Below are 24,551 nucleotides of genomic sequence, written 5' to 3' on the forward strand. Positions count from 1 at the left end.
CTTTTATGAGCACACGTGACATTTTTCAATTTTATCTTTGCCTTTAACAGTGCTGATATACGAAAGGATAAAAGCACAACGCATCACATCAAAACCACAATAAACGTCAACAGGTATTAAGAACAATGTGGAAAAACTACAGCAACCACCACACTTATTCTTTAGGACCTTAGCGTCCGGGACCACAAATCCCAGAGCACCCTGGGGCTAAGGCGGAGCTACTTACAAATTGATATCTTTTTTATCCAATGATAACCACAGACTTCCTAAACCACAGTCGTGCCAGTGAGGAATTGAAGGAGTGGATCCTCCGCGTTCAAACATGGAATTAGGCTTCCTGCCCTGATTTTTCAGAGCCTGACTCTTCCAAATTATTTCTCACCCTCAGTACAAGACTCCTAGTCACCATAACAGTTCTCTACCCGTGTCTGGATCAGTGGAAGCGCTAGCGTCTAAACGCTGAAAAGAACCCACATATCCCAATATCAACAGGAAGTTTTGGGGCGCTGAGGAAGAGGCGGAACCTGCTTTATTCTTGCCCTTTATTGGACGCAGCTGAAACTTCCATCCCAACCAATGGGGTGGTTGAAACTTCCGTTAACGCAGCGTATGGGCGGTGCTGTGTGACGCTTTACGTATACTGGGTCTACGCAGGCGCATACGCCTTTCTACCGTCCAATCGGGAGCTAGCTAGAGAGGACAGTTTATGAAGAAGACCTGGCGCCTTCACTCCCCACCTTTTTTCTTCCCGGGGGTTTTGGCCGCCTTTCTCCTACTAACCAATCCTCTGCATTTTCCTTTGCGCTTTTATCCAATCAAAGAGGTGGGGGGGGGCGGAGTTCCGGATGTCAGCTCTCATCTACTACCGAACTCTCGACTTTTCTCCAGCTCCAGTTTGGGGTTTGCAGTAGAGGTACTTTTTGCAGGGCTGAGCGGGACGGTCCTGGGATGGGCAGGTGACTAGAGCCCGGGTGGAGTCATGAAAGTCCGAGTCACTGAACCTCTAGGGTGGGTAACTCCGAGGAAATGGGAAATGACGGGGAGGAGGGAGCACGTGTTGGGGCTTCTCACCTGGGGTCAGAGTCCCTGGATCAAACCGGCACGTCCTGCGGCTTCTCACCTGGGGTCAGAGTCCCTGGATCAAACCGGCACGTCCTGCGGCTTCTCACCTGGGGTCAGAGTCCCTGGATCAAACCGGCACGTCCTGCTGCATTGCAGGGCCTTGTGCAGGTCAGGCTGGTGTTGCCGACGCCTACCCCAGCTCCTGTGCTCTGGGTTATTTTCTGGCAAAAGCTAAGCACCAGTTTCCAAGGAAGGGTCACAAGTCCTTTTTTCCTTCACTCTCCCTCTCACGCCTTCTGCATTTGGCATTTTTCCATGTTAGCAGATTTTCACCAGGGAAGAGACCCTGGTGAAAATCTGTAGTATGTGCTATAATAACAGCTACTGTGCTAAGCACTTTGTATGTATTATAACATTGAATCCTCACAGCATTCTAGAGGTAGGCGCTGTTAATAGTTCTCATTTTCACAGAAAGAAATGGTCTTAGACATTAATTTACACGTCCATGTGTTTAGCTTGGTTGAATCAAAGCGCAAAGGAAAATGCAGAGTGTGGCATTCGGTTTACAGGGATGTAAAATTAAAAGATTGTGTTACTTACAAAATGCTACTTCTGTTTTCTAAACTGAGATTATTTTAAATTACTTTAAAATAAATTGAAATTAAATTGATTATGATAATGGTGGTAAACTGATAAAGTAGAAAGACATCAGAGTGGAGGCAGTTTTGGACCTTTGGTTAAGTCATCCTCTGCTTCTTCAACTGTAGAATTAAAATCAGTAGCAAATTTGTCTATTTCTTACAGTTGTGAGGATCAAATGAGAAATTTATATAAAATGTGTTACATCAACTACACCTGACTGTATCTGCGTTTCAGATTCTTTTCTGATATTTGGACTGTAATTTGAACCCACTGTACAGAGTAGAACAGTGGTAGCACATAGCATAGAAACACACCTCTTAAACCTATCTAGATCACTTGCCTTCTTGTCCAGGGTTCAGGGACAGTTCTGGTGTGTGAACTGAGAAGTGTCTGGATTGTGTTCTTTCCTTAGGCTGTTCTATGTTTAAGACAAAAATAAAGCAGCCCACATAACTGCTTTTCTGAGTTCTTTTCTCTCACCTTGTTCATCACTATTTGAGTTGTATTTTTGTTTTAACCTAAAGTTAGGACTACCCTTTCTGCAGCTTATATGTATTACAAATAGAGTTGAAATCACAGGGGAGCTTAAAACACTGAGTTACATCCCCAGGCCTTTTTTATTTTTTATTTTGAGACAGGGTCTTGCTAAGTTGCTTAGGGACTCAGTAAGTTGCTGAGTCTGGCTTTGAACTTATCCTTCTGCTTTAGCCTCCCCAGTCGATGGGATTGCAGGCACTGTGCCACCATGCCCATCTCTTTTGTTTTTTCACCATACTTCTTTGAAGGAACTGTATTTGCAGTGATTTCTGTGTATTTTCATTTACTTTATAGCAAAAAACAAGAAAATTTCTCTATTTCTAAACTGGAACGATCCTCATGTTAATTCAGTTTAATATAAGTTGGATCATGTGCACATCACTGCTAAACTATCAAAAGGTGTATTAATTTTGTATGGCCGCTATAACAAATTATCACAAACTTACTGATAAAACAAATATGTTTCCTTTCAGTTTTGGAGGTCTGAAGCCTGACTGAAATAATTTTCACTGGGCTAAAGTTAAGATATTGCAGGCCGGATTCTTTCTGATGAAGGAAGATCCATTTCCTAGCCTTTTTCAGCTTCTACTGTTTTTTTATATTCCTCGGCTTGTGGCTCCTTTTTCCGAAGCGTATCATTCCATCATCATATCACCTTCTCTTCTGCGGTCCAGTCCCCCTCTGTTTCCCTTTTATGAGAGCACTCATATTTACATGTAGGGCCCATCCAGATAATCAAGGATAATTGCTCCATCTCGAGATGCTTAGTAACATTTGTAAAGCCCTTTTGTTGTCATATAATGAATATTGATAGGTTCTAGGAATTAGGACCTAGGTATCTTGGGGGTCATATTCACTCTACCACAAAGCATATAATGATTTAGTAGTGGGGCTGAGGCTGTAGCTCAGTGGCAGAGCAGTTGCCTAGCATGTGTGAGGCACTGGGGTCAATCCTTAGCACCACATAAAAAAATAAACAAAATAAAAGCATGCTGTCCATCTGATTTAGTAGGGGATATAAGAGAGGCAAAAAATCATGTTAAATGACTAGTGAATTAGACTTTCAGTTTACTATGAAAAGAACTTTCAGAGTTGCCGGAGGTTGGTGCTTCTCCAACTTTTCCATTGAATTATCTCTAACAGCAGAGGTAAATGAACATTCCTATCATATCTGCACTTAAGACCTGAATTCTTTTAGAAGAGTAAATCTTAAACTTATCTTCTATCTTAAAAATTCTGTGATGTATGCATTCAGTTTCTTGATATGCTCATGATTGATGCTGTTTAATTATCTATTACATCATAACATTGCAGTTTGAAGGAGAGAGATTACTGTTTATACTGTTGCTTCCTTCCCAGTTTACTGTAGTCATAGGTTTGTGTCTTGTGATGGGAATTCATGATAAGAAACCATTCAACCATCAAATCAATCCTCTGAGTCCCATTGCACCTATCCCAGAATGTTTAGTAGGCTTTATAGAGAACTGGACCGATAGGATCCCCTACAGCCTCCCATCAAGAAGACAGTAGCTCTGATGACTTCAGGTTTTTTTCTTAGAAGAAAGTCCTTGCTTTCTCATCTGTGGCTAGAATTCATAATTTTCAGGAGACAGGATCTGATTGAGTTGGTGTTTTAGTCAGCTTTTTTGCTGTGTGACTAAAGGATTTGATCGGAACAAATATAGAGGAGGAAAAGTTTATTTGAGGGCTCATGGTATCAGAGGTCTGAGTCCATAGAAGGCCGGCTCCATTTTGGGGGGCTTGAGATGAGGCCGAACATCATGACTGAGTGTGTGGCAGAGGGAAGCAGCTCACATCATGATCAAGAAGCAGAGAGAGAGACTCCACTTGCCAGATATAAATATATACACCAAAGCCATGCCCCAATTCCCACCTCCTCCAGCCATACCCTACCACTTCAGTTAACCCCATCAGGGATTAACTCACTGATTAGGTAAAGCTATCACCCAATCATGTCTCCTCCAAATCTTCTTCCATTGTCTCACATGTGAGCTTTTGGGGGACACCTCACATCCAAACCATAGAATGATGTACCATTTAGTCCTGCCACAATGACCCTGGAACCCAATAAAAATCTGGGTTTGTTCCCTATGATACTGGTATAGATACATTAGGATAACAGAATGTATGAAAATCAGCTTCAGTTTGGCATTCAACATAGAATAACTATTCAGTGACAATCTCTGCTTCTTGCAGGGAGTAGGAAGGGCAAAGAGCAAGAAACGCAAGTTGTGAAGTTTCAGACCAGGGAGGAAATGACCCATATTGTTTTCTCTTACATCCTGTTAGCTAAGAAGTTTATCACATATCTATACCTAACTGATGTAATTTTGTCTCTAGCTAGTGATCTGCTGATGTGCTAGCAGTCTGTGCTATCTATATTGGTGATACATTTAACCAGCTATTTAACAGTCCTTAGTTTCCAGTCCTTTAAACTTTTCTTTAAAACTTCCCATTGTCATCTAAATGTTTCTTATTGGGCAAAGTCCCTTTTAAGCTGTCTCCAGACCTGTGATGCTGACATATCCACAGCAAAAAACCTTTCATTTTATTTATTTATTTATTTTCTGTATCAGCAGTTTACAGGGGACCAGGTCAAAACTATGTTTGTACATAGTTGAAAACAAGGGAAAAAATTCTATAATAGTCCATATAAACTTTTTCCAAAGAAATCTTTCCAACTTCTTTACTCTGGTACTTACAGTCTTCAGTGTAGGTGTCAGGTAAATTATGGAACTAGTGTTGGTCCATCTCCAATTTAAGTGGTCTACCACTCAACTTCAGGATATGAAGATATATATAGTATACAATTTATAGGCCACAAAATTTTAAATTTTGGGGGGGAGGGTACTGGGAATTGAACCCAGGGGTATTTGACCACTGAGCCACATCCCTGGCCCTTTTTATATTTTATTTAGAGACAGGGTCTCCCTAAGTTACTTAGGGCCTCGCTAAATTGCCGAGACTTTGAATTCACAATCCAGCCTCAGCCTTTGGAGTCTTGGGATTATAGGCATGCAACAGTACACCCAGTGAAGATTTTAATGTTTATACACTTCATTTTTGTGAAGAGTTTTCTTAATTATCTAATTATATAATTTTAAAAATAATTCTCCCCAGTAATCTATACCTAAACTATTTCACTTATTTGTTAGCTCACATTGGGTTCACTAGCCCTGTTCCCCCCCCCCCCCCAATTAGCCCTGTTTCTTGATCTAGTAAGTGGCCTTCAAGTGACTAAGATCCAAAACTTTTTGAGGGCCAACAGATGCCACAATGGACAGTTTGATATCATGAGTTTGTTTCAGAATCACTAAAAACTGTAAAATTACCTTTAGGCTATGTATATAAGGTGTATAGGAAGCATAAGTGAATTTTGTGTTCAGACTTGGGTCCTATTCTAAGATATCTCATTATGAATATGGAAATATTCCAAAATTCAAAACACTTCTGGTACCAAGCATTTCAGATAAGGGATACCCAACCCATACTGTTGCACGGCCATATTATTTCATATTTAAGCATTTAAAATTAGATTCTCTTAGTTTTAAATGCAGATTTTTCTTGGGTTCCAGGTTCATTTTGGCAGGAAAAAATGGTACATCATTCTAGCTAAAGATTGTACGGCACATGATAATTAGTAAAACTCTATTAACATTTTAAAGATCATAAAACTCCATTTTGTGTTCTGTATTATTTTCCAAATTTTCTTGGCCAAGCATTAATTGTTGCGAAACAACTTGAACAAGTATAAAGCATAAAATTGTTGGCAGCATGGTGTGCAGAGAAGTGCTTTGAGTCAGAATATATATATCTAGATCATGCAAAATGTTTAACTTTTCTAAGTTTTGTGTATTCACTTATAAAATAAGAATAATTTTTACAAGTACTTGTCCTACTTGCGAAGTTGTAGAATCAGACAAGATGATAAATACTGTCATCCTTTGCAAAATGGTAAAATTATTTTATAAACAAAATGTAAGGTTATATTCAAATTTAGTGTTCTGTTTTTAATTCTACAAGTATATGTGATTTCTTTTTTCTTTTTTTTTTTTAAGCTCTTTGACAGTTTTCCTCTTCATATGTTGAATGGATCAAAAAAAATGTAAAACATTTTGTCTCTCTGAGGTTTTAAGTTGATATTACCATGCCTCAAAATTTAATTTTGCTTTGGTAATACTACAAAGTCATAGGAAAATTAGAAGAGCCCTCTTCTAAAGCTTAGTGTTCCATCTTAACCAAAAACATTTTCCTGATAATTTAGATCAGTCTGTCATATCTAAGTATTTCTTTTACGTGTTCCTTGGTGTTAGTAGGTATCTTTTTTTTTTTTTTTTTTAATTTGGCAGCAGGGATTGAACCCAGGCTCTTAACCACTGTGCCAAATCTCCAACCCTTTTTTGTTTTTGAGGTAGGGTCTTCCTAAATTGCTCAGGTGGCTTTGAATTTTCGATCCTTCTGCTTCAGCCTCCTGAGCTGCTAGGATTGCAGGCATGTGCCACCTCGCCCAACAGTAGTAACAATAAGTACCTTGTAGGATGTCATCAGAATTAAACTAGTGTTGGGTGCTGGGGATATCTCTCAGTTGGTAGAGTGCTTGCCTCACATGCACAAGGCCCTGGGTTCAATCCCCAGACCTCAAAAAAATAATAATAATAATTACACTAGTGATTATTGGAAGGACTTAAAACAGTGCCTGACAAATACTGTTAAATAAATTATGTTCCTTCCCCACTGGTTTTATTCAGTACCATTAATTAATAAGTGTTAATGTGATATAAGAAAACAAGCTACACAAGATGGCTATTTTTAATTTATTATGTATCACAACTGATACTATTTTAAATGTTTTTTTTTTTAAGCCTATAAATATTTAGAAACTTGCATGTGTGCTACAGGTAACCACAATTTGCACTGGATTTCACGTCATTGATATTTTCATTTCTTAAAAATAATTTTTTTTTTCATTTAATATCAAGGCTTTTCACATGTATGTATCTAAAATATTTTAGGGCTGGGGAGGTGGCTCAAGCGGTAGCACACTCGCCTAGCATGCGTGTGACCCAGGTTCAATCCTCAGCACCACATACAAACAAAGATGTTGTGTCCGCTGAAAAAACTAAAAAATAAATATTAAAAAATTCTCTCTCTCTTTAAAAAAATAAATAAAATAAAATAAAATATTTTAACAGTATGATTGTTCAAATTATTATTAATTTCCTTAGGGTAAATAATAAATCTAATAATACTTTACATTTGAGTGAACATTTAAAAATGTTTTATATGGGCTGGGGCTACAGCTCAGTGGCAGAGTGTTTACCTAGCATGTGTGAGGCACTGGGTTCCATCCTTAGCACCATATTTAAAATAAATAAATAAATAAATAAATAAATAAATAAATAAATAAATAAAGCATGCTGCCCATCTACAATTACAAAAAAAAAAAATTTAATGAAAAAAAGTTAAAATGCTGTGTAATAGGTCCTTTGTATCATTTGAGTGGCAGTATAGGTAAGTGTTTAAGAGTGTGGGCTCCTACAACCAGATTTGAGTTCCAATTCTTGCTTTGCATTTGTGAACTGAGTGACCTTAGGGAAATCACCAACCCTTTCTAAGCCTTTTTGTCCTAATTATAAAATGGAAGGAGTGTACCTAATTTATACAGCTGTCTGGAAGGCTGAAGTATACTGTATAATAAAGTTATTTAGAAAAATGTCTTGCATATAGCAGGAATTCATTAATGTTAGTTAATATTGTATCATCAGTGCACACAAAATAAACAGTCATTAGAACAAATGGCAAGGTGGTGCTCGGGTGCCTATAATCCCAGTGACTTGGGAGGCTGAGGCAGGAGGATACCATGTTTGAGGCCAGCCTCAGCAACTTGGCAAGACCCTCTTTCAAAAAATAAAAAGGACTGAGGTTTTAGCCTTCAAATCCCAGCACACGCATTGCACACACATGCACCAAGAAAAAACGTGGTATGTGAAAAAAAACAAGGTTTAGGTAGGATCTGAGATTCACTGAAGTTCAACCCTCCTGTCAAAAAAGTAAGTCCATCCTGTCGAATGTCTCCTGCAGGTGTTTTCCTATAAAAATGCTGCCTCTTTTCCCACAGCATCACCTCTTCAGCTCATGCTGAATGCCAGGAATGCTGCCTTCATTTCCCATTTTGTTTTCCAACTCCTGTGTGCTGTCACTGTATTTTTATGGAGATTCTCATTCTGTCAGAGCCCTTCTCTTTCTTTCTTGATCCTTCATCAGGTTTGCATTATGGAGACCTAAAGGTGTTAGTATGTGGAACAGCAGTGTATTTTCAGAAAACAAGAAATAGGCATTAAAGCTAAATTTCTCACATTGTTTAGTTGATTTCCAACCCCTCCCTGCCCGTGTACTCTCACTAATTTTCATTTAATGTAATACTGAGTTGTTATTTTATTCCCCCTAAACATATTCCCTATTTTTCCCTGAGATTATAAAATCAAATTAATGTTTTTCTTAGGAGCTATGCATTTTGAGAGTCAGATCCCCTGAGGCATTTCTGATAAGAGGAATATAATTTATGAATCACTGGGTTATTTTTTAAAGTCTTGAATGATTAATTATATGGATTTTTTGTATCAAAACATGTTTATGTCATATAATATTTATTACATACTGGAAATTTGAGATAGTTTGATTCTATAAGGTATTCTGTGAGATCAAAGTAGCATTTTGAATATATTATTTACTTTTGAGTTTCTAGAACTAGCTAGATTCTACATTTAAACTGTCAAATGTTTGTTGAATACTTTCTGTTCATCAGTTACTGTGGAAGACTGGAAGGTAATGTTTCCAAATTTTAACCCTTTTTTAGCTTCCTGACACTTTGGGGTGACAATTTGGGGCAAATTCACCTTCTCAAAGTTATGGTTATGGATGTTCTATCCATATTGTTACTATTCAATTTACTTCTTATGTAAGAACTTTACTTTCTTAAACAAGGTGGGGAAGATAACTGCCTCAGAGGCTCAGGAGTTGTTTTTGTGAGCCTTTCCTGTTTAAACTGCCATTGTTTCACATATGTATGTAATTCTTATCTTTGCCTCCTTGTTTTCCTCTATTGAATATATTTTGTGTGGGTTAGTATGCATACTCCTCTTACAGGAAGTAGGATTTCTTAGACTGGCAGTAGAATTGGTATTAAAGAATTGGAGAACATGTTACTAGTCCTCAAGTTTTATACTCTATAAAAGGGGAAAACAAAAATAAATATGTAAAACAGAGATATTAATACTCTAGTATATTTAGCATGTTATTATTGCTGTATAAACAATATTTTGGCAGAGGAAGTAAAAACTCATTGTATGCTGGATTAATAAAGGTATAGTAGAATTTGAAGTAGCTCTTGAGTATGGGTAGGATGTAGGATTCTTGGAGAGACTAGCAATCCTTTTTGTAGTTTATTGTGGGGGAAAAATTTTTACTGACCAATGGAATACATTTTACACAATAAATATTGAAGATTGTACAAAATACAGAAATTCACAAGTTCAATTTTTCCTTCAATGTCTGCAGCCATACAGAAACAAGAAAAGCATGTTATACTTTAAAAATACTAAGCATTAAACCGGGCGTGGTGGTGTACGCCTGTAATCCCAACTGCTCTGGAGGCTGAGACAGGAGGATTCTGAGTTCAAAGCCAGCCTCAGCAATGGAGGTGGGATACTAAGCAATGGAGGTGAGGCACTCAGTGAGACCCTATCTCTAAATAAAATAGATGTGGGGATGTGGCTCAGTGGCCGAGTGCCCCTGGGTTTAATCCCTGGTACTTTACCCCCTCCCCCCATAAAATATCAAGCAGTGTTTGTGAAATCATACATTTGCTTGTTTTCCCCCAGGTAATGTCATCCTGAATTTTTTTTTTTTTATGACGTGAAATTTTATGGTTGAAATTTCTCCTAGGGGATGCAAGAATTCTTCTGTTCTTACCATCTTTGTCCAGGAGCCATTTAGGTGTTAAATAGTGTTTCCTGTCCTCTTTGTCAGGAATGAGGTAGGTCACTGCACTTGCAGATGAGAGATAATGAGAAACAAAGAGGATCTTGTAAAGGCAGCTTGAGGAGATAGATACGAAGGGTGGATTTCAAGGTAGGATTCATTGGCTAGTTGACTCTTGCTTCCCTTTAATGAAAAATGATTCTGATTCTGAACCTACCTGACCAGCTAACAGAGAGAGATTTTAGGGACGCAAGTTAATCTTTTTAGAAGTTTTGGCAGCATGTTCAGGTGAAGAGTTCTAGGCAGAAACAGATTGGAATTTGGGGGAGAATAGAGTTGAGGTAAAAGTTTAGTTCATATGGAGCCAATAATTTACATTGTTCAGGGAAGAGAGGAACTTCTGAGAAACAGTTCAATTTCAGTTATCATGATTAACAGCAGAACTTTAATTATTAATATGTTAAAATATCCTTATGTTTGGAGTTACATTTTGATTTTTTTCAGTTCTCTTATTTTTGAACCTGCTGCTAGATGGCAGTAGTAATCAATGCCAGGGGCAAGGAACACAAGTATTGAAACAGTTTCATAGCAGAAGTCTTATTTGTAAGTAAAGTTGCAGTTAACAGTACATTATTTGCAGTCTTTTTCATCCATCACGCTTTTCTGTAAAAGTGTGAAATTTTTTTCTCTTAATATCCGGCTTTTACAGAATTATGCCTTTTGTTAGTTGTTTCTCTGAAGTCAGGATCTTCTACTGTGTTTAGAGGAAAGGAAATGAGTTTAGAACTTCCTAGATTCTGATCTTCCCATGACACAGCACAAGTGTTTAATACTCTGTAGCACAAGTATTGGACAAGCTATAAATATTGGTGTTCAAGGCTTTTACCACTTTTTAAATTTTTGTTTCAACATATTCCTTTTGAATATACTCTGAATTTGGAGTTTATTTTTTTAGTTTCAGTAAATATTTTTTTATTTATATATGACAGCAGAATGTACTACAATTCTTATTACACAATTTTTCATATCTCTGGTTGTATACAAAGTATATTCACACTAATTCATGCCTTCATACGTGTACTTTGGATAGTAATGTCCATCACATTCCACCATCATTTCTAACCCCATGCCTCCTCCCTCTCCCTTTAACCCCTCTGCACTATCTAGAGTTCTTCAATTCTTCCCTTGCTCCTCCCTCTCCCTATTCTACTATGAATTAGCCTCCTTACATCAGAGAAAGATTTTGGCATTTGGTTTGGGGGGATTGGCTAACTTCACTTAGCATTGTCTTCTCTAACTTCATTCATTTACCTGCAAATACCATGATTTTATTCTCTTTTATTGCTGAATAATATTCCATTGTGTATATATGCCACCTTTTTTAATCCATTCATCTATTGAAGGGCATCTAGGTTGGTTCCACAGTTTCCAATCAATAAATGGGCCAAGGACTTGAACAGACACTTCTCAGAAGATGATATTCAATCAACAAATATATGAAAGAATGTTCATTATTGCTAGCAATTAGAGAAATGCAAATCAAAACTACTCTAAGATTTCATTTCACTCCAGTCAGAGTGGCAGCTATTATGAACACAAATAACAGTAAGTGTTGGCGAGGATGTGGGGAACTGGTGGGACTGCAAATTGATGCATCCAATTAGGAAAGCAGTGTGGAGATTTCTTGGAAAATTGGGAATGGAAACACCATTTGACCCAGCTATCCTCTCCTCTGTCTATACGCAAAGAACTTAAAAACAGCATACTCAGGGACACAGCCACATCAGTGTTTATAGCAGCACAATTCAAATAGCTAAACTGTGGAACCAACCTACATGCCCTTCAATAGATGAATTTGGAGTTATTAAGTAGCGATTTTTACCTCAAAATGTAAAGAAAAGCATCTCTACCTTTCCATTTAAAAAATGTTGCCTGGCCAGCGGTGGAGCATGCCTGGGATCCCAGCAGCTCAAGAAATTGAAACAGGAGAATTGTGAGTTCAAAGCCAGCCTCAGCAAAAGCAAGGTGCTAAGCAACTCTGTGAGACCCTGTCTCTAAATAAAATACAAAATAAGGGCTAGAGTTGTGGCTCAGTGGTTGAGTGCCCCTGGGTTCAATCCCTGCTACCCCCCCCAAAAAAAGTTTTGCCTGAGCTGGGGGTATGTAGCTCAATGGTACAGTGCCTGCTTAGCATGTGCAAAGCCCTAGGCTTAATCCCCACCACCTCTCCCGCCCCCCAAAAAATAAATTTAAAAAAATTTTCTTTATTGTATAAAAGATGCTAACATGTTTATAAGCTATCCAGTGTCAGGAAATTCTGGCTTAATTTTATTGGCTTCATCTCATTCTGTCTTTATCTTATTTCAGTCTCTGGTTAACAGTGGAAATTTTTTCAAAGTTTATTTATTTATTCTAATTAGGCATATATGGCAGCAGAATGCATTTTGATTCATTGTACACAATTGCAGCACAATGTTTCATTTCTCTGGTTGTACAGGATATAGCATAGCACCATATGTGCAGTCATACATGTACCTAGGGTAATGATATTCATCTCATTACACCATCTTTCCTGCCCCCATGCCCCTGTGCCCCCTCCTGCTCGTCTCCCTCTTTGCCCAAAGTTCCTCTATTCTTCCCATGCACCCCATTATGGATCAGTATCCTAACAGTGGAAATTTTAAAAATCCTTAATGTAAATACATTAAAAGTGTCTTTGTGCTAGGTGACTTAGGGTAGCATTTTTGGAGGCACATTTACACTGAATATACTTTAGACGTATCTAATTATGTATACACGCATGTGTTTGTGTAGAAATCAAAGTTCATTATATGAATCTTAACATAGTTTTTTTTTTTCCATTCACCAGACCATAGATATTAATGTTATTTCCAGGCATTTGGCTGTTAATTGTGATGAATGGTTGTATACAGGTCTTTGGGTAGACATGTTTTTATTTCTTTTGAGTAAGTACCTAAAAGTGGGATTGCTGAGTAAGTGTATATTTAACTTAAACTGGTTTCCAAAGTGGCTATACCATTGTACCATCAATGTAGTAAAGTTCCTGAAGATTTGCATTCTCACCAGCATTTGGTTTCGTCAATCCTTTTTAATTGTAGTCAGTTTAGTAAATGTGTCTTAGTGTTTTATTGTGGTTTAAATTTGCATATCCCTGATGACTAATAATGCTGAGCCTATTTTCATGTGCTTATTTGTCATTCATATACTTTAGTGAAGTATCTCTTCAAAATGTTTTATCATTTAAATATTATTTACTTAGTTGTACTGGGGATTGAAACTAGTGCCTTGCACGTGCTCTGTAAGCACTCTACCATTCAGCTAATCCCCAGTCTCCTTTCCTTTTTTGAGACAGGGTCTTGCTAAGTTGTCCAGGCTGGCCTCAAACTCTTGGTCCTCCTGACTCAGCCTCCCACATAGCTGTGATTATAGGCATAGCCACCAGGCCCATCTTGCATACATTTTTCTTTTTCCCTGAAAGTTCTGATTCTTTCTTCACCTGGTTTGAGTCTACTGATAAGCCCTTTTATTTATTTGTTTCTTTATTGGGGTACCACGATTGAATTCAGGGGCACTCAACCCCAGCCCTATTTTTGTATTTTATTTATAGAGACAGGGTCTCACTGAGTTGCTTAGTGCCTCACTGTTGCTGAGGCTGGCTTTGAACTCACGATTCTCCTGTTTCAGCCTTCCTAGCCGCTGGGATTACAGGCGTGCACTACTGTGCCAGATTGAACAATATCTTTATTTTATTTATTTATTTATTATGTGGTGCTGAGGATCGAACCCATGTGAGGCAAGCACTCAACCACTGAGCTACAACCCCAACCCCAACAAGTTAAACTTCCTCTTTTTAATATTTAATGAAGTGGAATCACACATCATGTGATCTTTCATATCAGGCTTTTTTTAACATAGTGTAATGTTTTCAAGATTCATCCATGATGTAGCATGTATCATACTTCATTCCTTCTGGGTCTAAATAATATTCCATTGTATGGCTGCATATACATCTTGTTTATCCATTTGTTGGTTGATGGTTATTTGAGTTGTTTCACTTTATGGCTATTATGAATAAAGCTACTATGAATATTCATAGATGAAAAGGTATTAAACTTTCTGAGAAACTGCCAGACTTTTTCAGAAAGGCTGATATATTTTAAATTCCCACCAGCACTGTAGAAGGGTTCCAATTTCATATACTTTTTTTTAAAGTTTTCTTTTATTCTTCCCTCTCACTCCCCAAGAACTGGGTATTGAACCCAGGGCTTTGTACATGCTGAGCTACATCCCCAGCCCTTTTCATTTTTTGAGAAAAGGGCCTCATTCCATTGCCAAAGCTGCCTTGAGCTTACAGTCTTCCTACCTCAGTCTCCCAAATAGCTGGACTTATAGGTGTGTGCTACCATGCCCAGAAAATTTTATTTTCTTTTATTGACAGATATTGTGGTTTAGTCGCCCCGCCAAAACTACTGTGTTAATGCAGGAAGTGAAATAATTGGGATTATGAGGGCTATAATCTAATCAGTTGATTAATCCATTTGATTTATCCTTATTTCACAAATAATACAATTTCCTTCTTTTTAAAGGCTGAATAGCATCCCCTCTATTCATTAATGATTAGGTGGATTACATGTCTTGGCTATTGTGAATAGTATTGCAATGAACATGGGCAATGAACAATATAGATAACTCTTCAACATAACTAATTTTAGTCCCAGCTACTTGGAAGGCTGAGGCAGAAGGACCCCTTAAAGCCCAGGAATTTGAGAATAGCCTGGACAACACAGCAGGACCTCATCTCAAAACTTTTTTGAAGAACAAGACTGGGGTTGTGGCTCAGTGGTAGAATGATTGCCTAGCATGCGTGAGGCACTGGGTTCAATCCCCAGCACCACATAAAATAATAATAATAAATAAAATAAAGGTATTGTGAAAAAAAAATTTTTAGTTAAAAAAAGAATATTGGTTTCAAATTCTTAGGATATATGCTTAATAGTACGATTATTGGATCATATAATAGTTTTATGTATAATTTTTTTGAAAACTTCTATATGATTTTCTATAATGTCTTTCCTATAGTTTGTTCACATTTTTGTCGACACTTAATATTTTCTATCTTTCAGTTTTTCATGGGACTTTATTTTTTTGTTTTTGGTGCCAGGGATTTGAATCTGGGCACTGTTGCACACTCAGCATGCATTCAACGTCTCAGCTGCACCACCAGCCCCTGGGTTTGTACAAAATAGTCAATTCATAATTATTTTAAAGTCCATCATCAAGTTGATCTCGATGTCTGTTATATTCTTCGCTTCATTTCTTGACAATTTGGGAGGTTTTTGGTTTGGGGTTGTTTTGTTTTGTTTGTTTTTTCTTTAAAACTGAATTCTGGACATCAGAATCATTGCTCTTTTCTCAGTAAGATACTTCTCAAGTAAGAGTCCTTCTCAAGGCTAGGAGCCCTTCTCCATGATGGTTTGTTTGTTTTGTATTCTTTTTTTACATAGAAATATAATTATTAATTACATAGAAATGTAATTATTCCCACATACTTGGCTGGCTAAAAAAATTCTCAGAAATAATTTCCATCCAGGCAGGTGCGGTAGCACACGCTTGCAATCCCAAGGGCTCCAGAGGCCGAGGCAGGAGGATTGTAAGTTCAAAGCAGCCTCAGCAAGCGCGAGCGCTAAGCAACTCAGTGAAACCCTATCTCTAAATAAAATACAAAATGCCACAGTCTGGCTGGGCACAAATGCTGCAGTCTGGCTGGGCACACAATCACGAGCCACCACACAGCTTGTAGATTCAAACAGCAACTCTTTATTCCCGAACTCACACCAGCCGTCTACAATCACGTTCTGGGGAAATCCACATTCTCTGCCCAAATCCACCTCCACTGGGCTTCTATCTCCCAAAAAATACTGTCTGAATCCCGTGACAACTCAAGGGGAACTCGGGCAGCAGGATACGCCCTATTCCCAGCAGGAATAATCTTAAACCTTAAACCTGGAACCTAAACCAGGAACGCCCTAATCCGCCTTGGTCCTTGAGCAAGGTCACCTACATTCAATGTCACTGCAACATGGGGTACGCTGGCAAGGAAATTGTCATACCTACTTGGCTAATGGCTCCCAGCATCTCCCCCCTTCTGATTAATTAAACAACAAGCAATGTGGCTTAAGGACCGTGCCTGGTAGGTTGTCCAATTCAACATATGGTTCTTACCCGTCATCGGAAAACTGACCTTTAGGCGTCAGCCTCCTGTCTTAGGTTGATACCACTGCAATTGAATCATACCCGTCACTGACTACCGGTCCAGCATACAGCCATACTTGTGGATAGGTCTATGCACCAGTGGGGGGGTGAGGTTCTTTGCCTCACCTCTGTTGGCCCCCAAATTTGGCCTTGGTGCCAGTGGGGGAGTGAGGTTAATGTGGCTTAAGGACCGTGCCTGGTAGGTTGTCCAGTTCAACATATGGTTCTTACCCGTCATCGGAAAACTGACCTTTAGGCGTCAGCCTCCTGTCTTAGGTTGATACCACTGCAATTGGATCGTACCCGTCACTGACTACCGGTCCAGCATATAGCCATTGGCCCCCAAATTTTAGACCATCACTAGCAGAAGGGAGGAGGATACAGAAATGCCACGACACCAAGCCAATTGACGGCTCCTTGGGAAAAATTGCATCACTGGTGACACCATCAGCAAAGATATGTCAGCACTACCACAATTAACATGGGGTGCGCTGGCAAGGAAATAAAAATTGCATCACTAGTGACACCATCAGCAAAGATATGCCAGCATTACCACAATTCGCTGCACCAAACGATAGTTACATAGTCCAGGCAAGTTCTGCAAGCAGTTCAAAGCGGAGGAATCTATCAATATGTCCATTTCCTCCCAAAATCCGTTTCCTCCCAAAGTAAGTTGACTCCTTGATTGAGCATTACTTGTTGAGTTAAATTCATTGATGCATCAGTTTATACAGTTTACTGTGATAGCTATCATAGAAGCTGTAGTCTGGTTTTATCTTTGTCTTCACCGGCACTGGGATAAAGATAGGAATTCTGGCAATGATGCTAAAAAGACATTATCCTGAAAAGAATTATTAAATATAATGAAAAGGAAAGGTGAAAGTAAACAAACAGATCTGTTAACCTACTTTAAAAACAATCCTTAACAGCTGTTTACCTAATTTAAATTAAACCATTTAAATCACGTGAATAAAAAAAAATAATAATAATTCGGATCCATTTTTTCATGAGCGCTCCTCATATAAGAAATGTGGACATACGCACATACAGACATACAACACAAAACACAAGAGTGTACACAAACGTACAACACATAAGAAAATAGTAAAGGTCTTGTAGCTTTACCTAGGTGAAATCTCCATTGCAATGTTTAAAAACTCCACAGTCAAAAAAATAAAACTGATCAGAAAAACATTAACCTAGGTTTGTATGAGCTCAAAAAATAAAAAATAGAACCTTATGATGTGGAAAAATGCAATAATAAAATAGCTATTGAAAAAAGCACCCTGGTTAATCACTGTCGCAGATGTAAGAATGGCCAAGCTGGAGTTCTGGATATCAGCTGTTATGGATTTGAGTCAAATCATCTTCTTTTCGATCTGTAGAAATTGTTTTAGTTAATCTCTCTGGAATCCAAATCGGCTGCTGTTCTCCCTGTGGAAAAACACAAACAGACCCCCGACTCCAGACAATCATTGGGTCAGGACCTTTCCATTGTCCTGTTAGAATATCTTTCCAAAGTACTTTAGGCTTATGTACATTTTTTGGATACATGTGTCTTTCCGCAGCACTAAGTCCTGATGAATCCAAATTTAAAAAGTTTAGAGTAAAAAGTGTTATTTTAAGTTTATCTTTGGGGGGATATATACCCCCTTCCAATTCCCTCTTTTTGCTTTAATAAGTATGTTTGAATAGTTTGATGAGCTCTTTCAACTATGCCTTGACCCTGTGGATTGTATGGGATTCCTGTTATATGAGTAATACCAAATGATGAGCAAAATTGTTTAAAAGAGGTAGAGGTATAGCCAGGACCATTATCGGTTTTTAACTGTTTAGGAACGCCCACAGTGGCAACATTTTGTAAGCAATGAGCTATAACATCTTTAGTTTTTTCTCCGGCATGAAGGGAGCCCATCAAAAATCCAGAAGAAGTATCAACTGTAACGTGTAAATATTTTAATTTTCCAAATTCTGGCAAGTGTGTGACGTCCATCTGCCAAATATGGTTAGGTATCAATCCTCTAGGATTGACTCCAAGATTAACTTGTGGTAAAAATGTCACACAATTTTGACATTGTTTTATTATATGTCTGGCTTGTTCCTTAGTTATTTTAAAACGCTTTTGTAAAGTATTAGCATTAACATGAAACCTTTTATGAAAATTTGTAGCTTCCTCAAATGTAGAGAAAATATGTATGTCATGTGTAGTTTCATCTGCTAAATCATTGCCTAAACTAAGGGCTCCAGGCAATCCTGTATGTGCCCTAATATGTCCTATAAAGAATGGATCTTTTCTGTCCCAGATTAGACTTTGTATAGTGGAAAACAAAGAGAAAACAGTAGAAGAAGGGGAAATCCTACCAGCATCTTCAAGAGATACTATAGCATTAACTACTTACTGACTATCAGAAAATAAATTAAATACAGAATCTTTAAACATCAAAAAAGCTTGTAAAACTGCATTAAGCTCTACCTTTTGAGCTGATTGTTTCGGTACTAAAAATGTAAAAGTTTGATCTGGGGTAACTACTGCTGCTGTACCATTATTTGACCCATCAGTGAATATATTTGGAGCATTCATGATAGGTGTTTCTCTTGTCATTTTAGGAAAAACTACAGGATGCTTAGACCAAAAAGACAACAAAGGATTAGATGGTAAATGATTATCAAATGAAACATTAGATTTACACATGATTATTGCCCAAGTATTTAACTCATTAGCTAACTCATCAATTTGATTCATAGTATATGGAGTAATAATTTTATTGGGAGAAATTCCAAACACTCCCTTTGCTGCTTTTATTCCTTTGAGTATTAATTGTCCTACAGCCTCAGGATACCTAGTAAGAATAGTGTTAGGAGAATAAGATAAATGTATCCACAATAATGGACCTTCTTGCCAAAATACTCCTGTAGGAATATTTTTTGTTGGTAGTACAATAAATAATAAAGGCAAACTTATATCAATTCTACCCAAATGCATATTTTCCATAATGTTTCAATAATTTTTAATGCCTTTCTTGCTTTAGGAGTTAACATGCGGGGTGAATTTGGATCTGATGGACCTTTTAGAATATCAAATAAAGGTCCCAACTCTCCTGTTGGTATACCTAGATAAGGCCTTATCCAACTTATGTCTCCCAATAACTTTTGAAAGTTGTTAAGTGATTTGAGTTGATCTACTCGTATTTGAATTTTTGGTGGACGGACCATGGTTGAGGATAATAGAACTCCTAAATAATTAATTGGAAAATTTAATTGTACTTTATCTATTGCTATCTCTAGATTATAATTTTTTAATAAGTTTGTAAGTGTGGCATAACATTCCAGCAATATGTTTTTATCTTTATGTGCCAATAATACATCATCCATATAGTGAAATATTTGTAGTTCAGGATTTTGATTTCTAAGTGGCTGGATTGCTTTGTTAACATATATTTGACACATAGTTGGACTGTTAGCCATCCCTTGAGGGAGTACTTTCCATTCATATCTCTGATCAGGACCTTCATGATTTAATGCAGGGATAGTAAATGCAAAACGTGGACTATCCTCGGGATGAATTGGAATTGAAAAAAAAACAATCTTTAATATCTATAGCTAAAACATGCCAGGTTTTTGGCAAAGCAGACAATTGAGGAATCCCTGATTGAGCAGGTCCCATAATAACCATCTCATTATTAATGGCTCTTAAATCTTGCAATAATCTCCATTTACCAGATTTCTTTTTGATGACAAAAATGGGAGTATTATGGGGAGATATGAAAGGTTGTATATGTCCTTCTGCTAATTGTTGTTTGACCAGATCATGGGCTACTTGTATCTTTTCTTTAGTCAGGGGCCACTGAGGAACCCACACTGGTCTTTCTGATTTCCAAGTAATTTTGATTGTCTCAGTGGCCCTTTCTGAAAATCCAACCCATGTCTGTCTGTTCCTTGATCTATTTGTATTGGTGCTGCTATACCTTGCCCTTGTTTTCCTAATCTTTTTTCTTTCCTAAAGCCTTGTCTAGCCCTAGAAGTGGGCGCATTAGGATTGATGTTATTTGTTAACATCAAACCTAATTGATCTAGGACATCTCGTCCCCATAAATTTATAGGAAGATGATCCAATACATATGGCTGTATAGTTCCTTCACATCCTTCAGGATCCTTCCAATCTAATATCATAGAACTTCTATGGGGATTAGTTGCCACTCCTAGGCCACGAAGCGTTTGAGTGGCTTGTTGTAATGGCCAGTGTTTTGGCCATTCTTGACGAGATATGATGCTAAGGTGAGCTCCTGTGTCCAGTAGCCCATTAAACTCATGACCTTGAATATTTAGTTTTAGCATTGGGCGAGAATCTAAATTTAAAGACAACATAGCCCAATCTACACCTGTGGAGCCTAATCCCCTGGAACCTCTTTCTACACTATGACTAGGAAATTTATTATGTAGGCTGGGTATTATTAACAACTGTGCTATTCTATCTCCAGGTGAAATTACTGATATACCTCTTGGAGAACTAGCTATAATTTTTATTTCACCTACATAATCGGGATCAATTACCCAAGGACTTATCATAAGTCCTTTTAATGTAGATGAACTACGTCCCAATAATAAGCCTACTGTTCCTTGGGGAAGAGGTCCTTTTACTCCTGTGGGAATGATTTGAACTCCCATCTCTGGAGTTAATACTGCTCTGGCAGAGGCGCAGATGTCCAACCCTGCGTTCCCTCGGGTTTGTCTGATGAGGGATTTAATGGACAATGTGTCCTGGGCACTAGCCTGATGGTGTTGCTGGGTTCCTCCACTGCCCCGTAGATTTGTGGTTGTGGGCCCCGGGGCATTGGGCCCCCCTGTCCGTTTTTTGGCAATGGAGCCTGATGCTTTTCTCCACGATATCGTGGATAAATACCTGGTCTTTGTCCGTTTTTTGATAAGGGAGTACCCTCTATGGTGGTTTGAGAACGGCATTCATTAGCCCAATGTCTCCCTCTACGGCATCGTGGGCAAATACCCGGTATTCTATTCCTTTGATACCTACTTTTGTTAAACCCTCCTCCTATGGGGCAATTCCTTTTAAAATGTCCTGTTTGTTCACAATCATAGCATGTTTTTGGCCTGGCATCTAAAGCCTGTTGTACTGCAGCTGCCAAGACTTGCCCTTGTTCATTAATATCTCTACATAATTTAATATATGTGTTTAAATCTTCATGTCTCCATGGTCTAATAACCTCTCTGCAGCAACGATTTGCTTGGTCATAAGCCAGTTGTTTTATTAATGGCATTGCTTGTTCTGTATCCCCAAAAATTTTGGCAGCCGTTTGAATTAGCCTATCTACAAAGTCAGCGTAAGGTTCATTAGCTCTCTGTATTACCTTAGATAGCTGACCTTGTAAATCTCCATGTCCTTGTAAAGTCTTCCATGCCCTAACTGCGTCTGCAGCAATTTATGCATATATAGCAGGATCATATTCAATTTGTTGCCGTTGACCCTCATAAGGTCCTTTTCCTAACAATGTATCTAGATTTCTTTGAGGGTAACCGGCTGCTGCATTTCTCCTAGCTGTCTCCGCGCAAAATTCCTCATTGGCAACCTTCCATAACAAATATTGTCCTCCATTTAGTACAGATTTACACATGCTAGCCCAATCTGCTGGCGTCATGTCCAAGTTAGTAATGGACTCGACCATGCTTACCGTGAAGGGAGCTTGGGGACCATAGGTTGTTACAGCCTCCTTTAACTGCTTCACTGTTTTAAAATCTAAAGCAAGGTGAATTCGCTGCCCTCCTGCCTGTTCAAGTACAGGGCATGCTAATCTTTGAGGTCCTGTCTCAGGATCCCATTTATCAACTACGGGGTTTGAGGGCCACTCAGCTGTCTCCATCGGTGGGGCTGTTGGTTGAATTACGCCCTCTTGTGATAAAACGGAGTTAGTAACAGCCTCCTGTTGTGGCCTTTTTCCTAACAACCCCTTTTCCTTTAAATTTTCTCCCTCTGTCTGACTAGCTCGAGAGACCTTCTCTTTTGCTTGATCTAAAATGTCTTTCTCCATGGTCTGAACCTCTAACAATTTACTTAACATCTTTTCGGTTTGTTTTTTACTAATTTCTAATCTACTATAAAGGTAACGCAACCCAATAAGATAACACAAAACAAAACCGAAAGTGAATAAAACAAAAACGGAATAAAAAATCGTTGTATCAATTTTCTCTTCCTCAGGGCCGACAAACTTCAAACCTTTAGTCAACCATTTTTTCCAGTTTGCCTGAGAAATTTCTAGGGATAGGCAGCTTGAAACAAAAACAAGATAAATCAAAACAATAACACATTGTTTTTTGAATTGGTCACCCATTCTTTCGCTCTTCCTCAGGGGCGAGCAATTTCACTTACCTCCAAGCTTCAGAAGTTCCCCGTACGGGCCGCCAAATGCCACAGTCTGGCTGGGCACAAATGCCGCAGTCTGGCTGGGCACACAATCACGAGCCACCACACAGCTTGTAGATTCAAACAGCAACTCTTTATTCCCGAACTCACACCAGCCGTCTACAATCACGTTCTGGGGAAATCCACATTCTCTGCCCAAATCCACCTCCACTGGGCTTCTATCTCCCAAAAAATACTGTCTGAATCCCGTGAGAACTCAAGGGGAACTCAGGCAGCAGGATACGCCCTATTCCCAGCAGGAATAATCTTAAACCTGGAACCTAAACCAGGAACGCCCTAATCCGCCTTGGTCCTTGAGCAAGGTCACCTACATTCAATGTCACTGCAACATGGGGTACGCTGGCAAGGAAATTGTCATACCTACTTGGCTAATGGCTCCCAGCAACAAAATAGGGCTGGGGATGTAGCTCAGTGACCAAGTGCCCCTAAGTTCAATCCCTGGTACCAAAAAAAGAAAAAAAATAAAAAAGAAAGAAAAAGAAAAGAAAGAAAGAATTTTGATCTAGAATTTTGAAGGCATTATTTCATTTCCCCCGCTATTGAAATATCTGATGCTATTATGATTCTTTGTGACCTCTTTTCTCTGTGGACATATTTACGTATGTATGTATTTCTGGTTTTGCAGTGCTGGGGATTGAACCCAGTGCCTCACACATGCTAGGCAAACTCTCTCTTTTTTTTTTTTAATATTCGTTTATTTTTTAGTTGTTGTTGGACACAATATCTTTACTTATTTGTATGTGGTGCTGAGAATCGAACCCAGGGCCTCACCTGTGCCAGTCAAACACTCTACCGCTGAGCCACAACTCCAGCCCCTTGCTAGGCAAACTCTCTACCACTGAGCTACATCCCAGCCCTCCTTGGACACTTTTAAAATCTTTCCTTTTAAGCTGGCCCAATGGTGCATGCCTGTAATCCCAGGAGTTCCGGAGGCTGAGGCAGGAGGATCACAAGTTCAAAGCCAGCCTCAGCAAAGGCAAGGTACTAAGCAATTCATTGAGACCCTGTCTCTAAACAAAATACAAAATAGGGCTGGGCACAATTCACAATAGCAAGACTGTGGAACCAACCTAGATGCCCTTCAATAGATGAATGGATAAAAAAAATGTGGCATTTATACACAATGGAGTATTACTCTTCATTAAAAAATGACAAAATCATAGAATTTACAGGGAAATGGATGGCATTAGAGCAGATTATGCTAAGTGAAGCTAGCCAATCCCTAAAAAACAAATGCCAAATGTCTTCTTTGATATAAGGAGAGTAACTAAGAACAGAGTAGGGTCGAAGAGCAGGAGAAGAAGATTAACATTAAACAGGGATGAGAGGTGGGAGGGAAAGGGAGAGAGAAGGGAAATTGCATGGAAATGGAAGGAGACCCTCAGAGTTATACAAAAGTACATACAAGAGGAAGTGAGGGGAAAGGGAAAAATAATACAAGGGGGACAAATGAATGTCAGTAGATGGGGCAGAGAGAGAAGAGGGGAGGGGAGGGGAGGGGAGGGGAGATAGTAGAGGATAGGAAAGGCAGCAGAATACAACAGACACTAGTATGGCAATATGTAAATCAATGGATGTGTAACTGATGTGATTCTGCAATCTG

The 24,551-nt window shown here is 38.6% G+C and overlaps 1 protein-coding gene across 2 annotated transcripts in view; it reads left to right on the plus strand.

Moving 5' to 3' along the window:
* The first annotated feature begins 814 nt into the window (after window positions 1-814).
* The window catches only part of Wdr89 (WD repeat domain 89), a 43,075-nt gene continuing 19,338 nt past the window's right edge, over window positions 815-24,551 (plus strand). Inside the window, exon 1 of one of the 2 annotated variants that reach the window (XM_058584603.1) lies at window positions 815-913. The gene's annotated coding sequence lies outside the window, so the exon portion shown is untranslated. The remainder of the gene's footprint in view (window positions 914-24,551) is intronic. The other variant, XM_046461256.2, reaches the window with a different exon arrangement.

This window comes from Marmota monax, unplaced genomic scaffold (genome assembly GCF_021218885.2).
Source record: "Marmota monax isolate L192 unplaced genomic scaffold, Marmota_monax_Labrador192_F-V1.1 WCK01_AAM20220418_F8-fsc00001, whole genome shotgun sequence".
In the NCBI taxonomy this organism is placed as follows: domain Eukaryota; kingdom Metazoa; phylum Chordata; class Mammalia; order Rodentia; family Sciuridae; genus Marmota; species Marmota monax.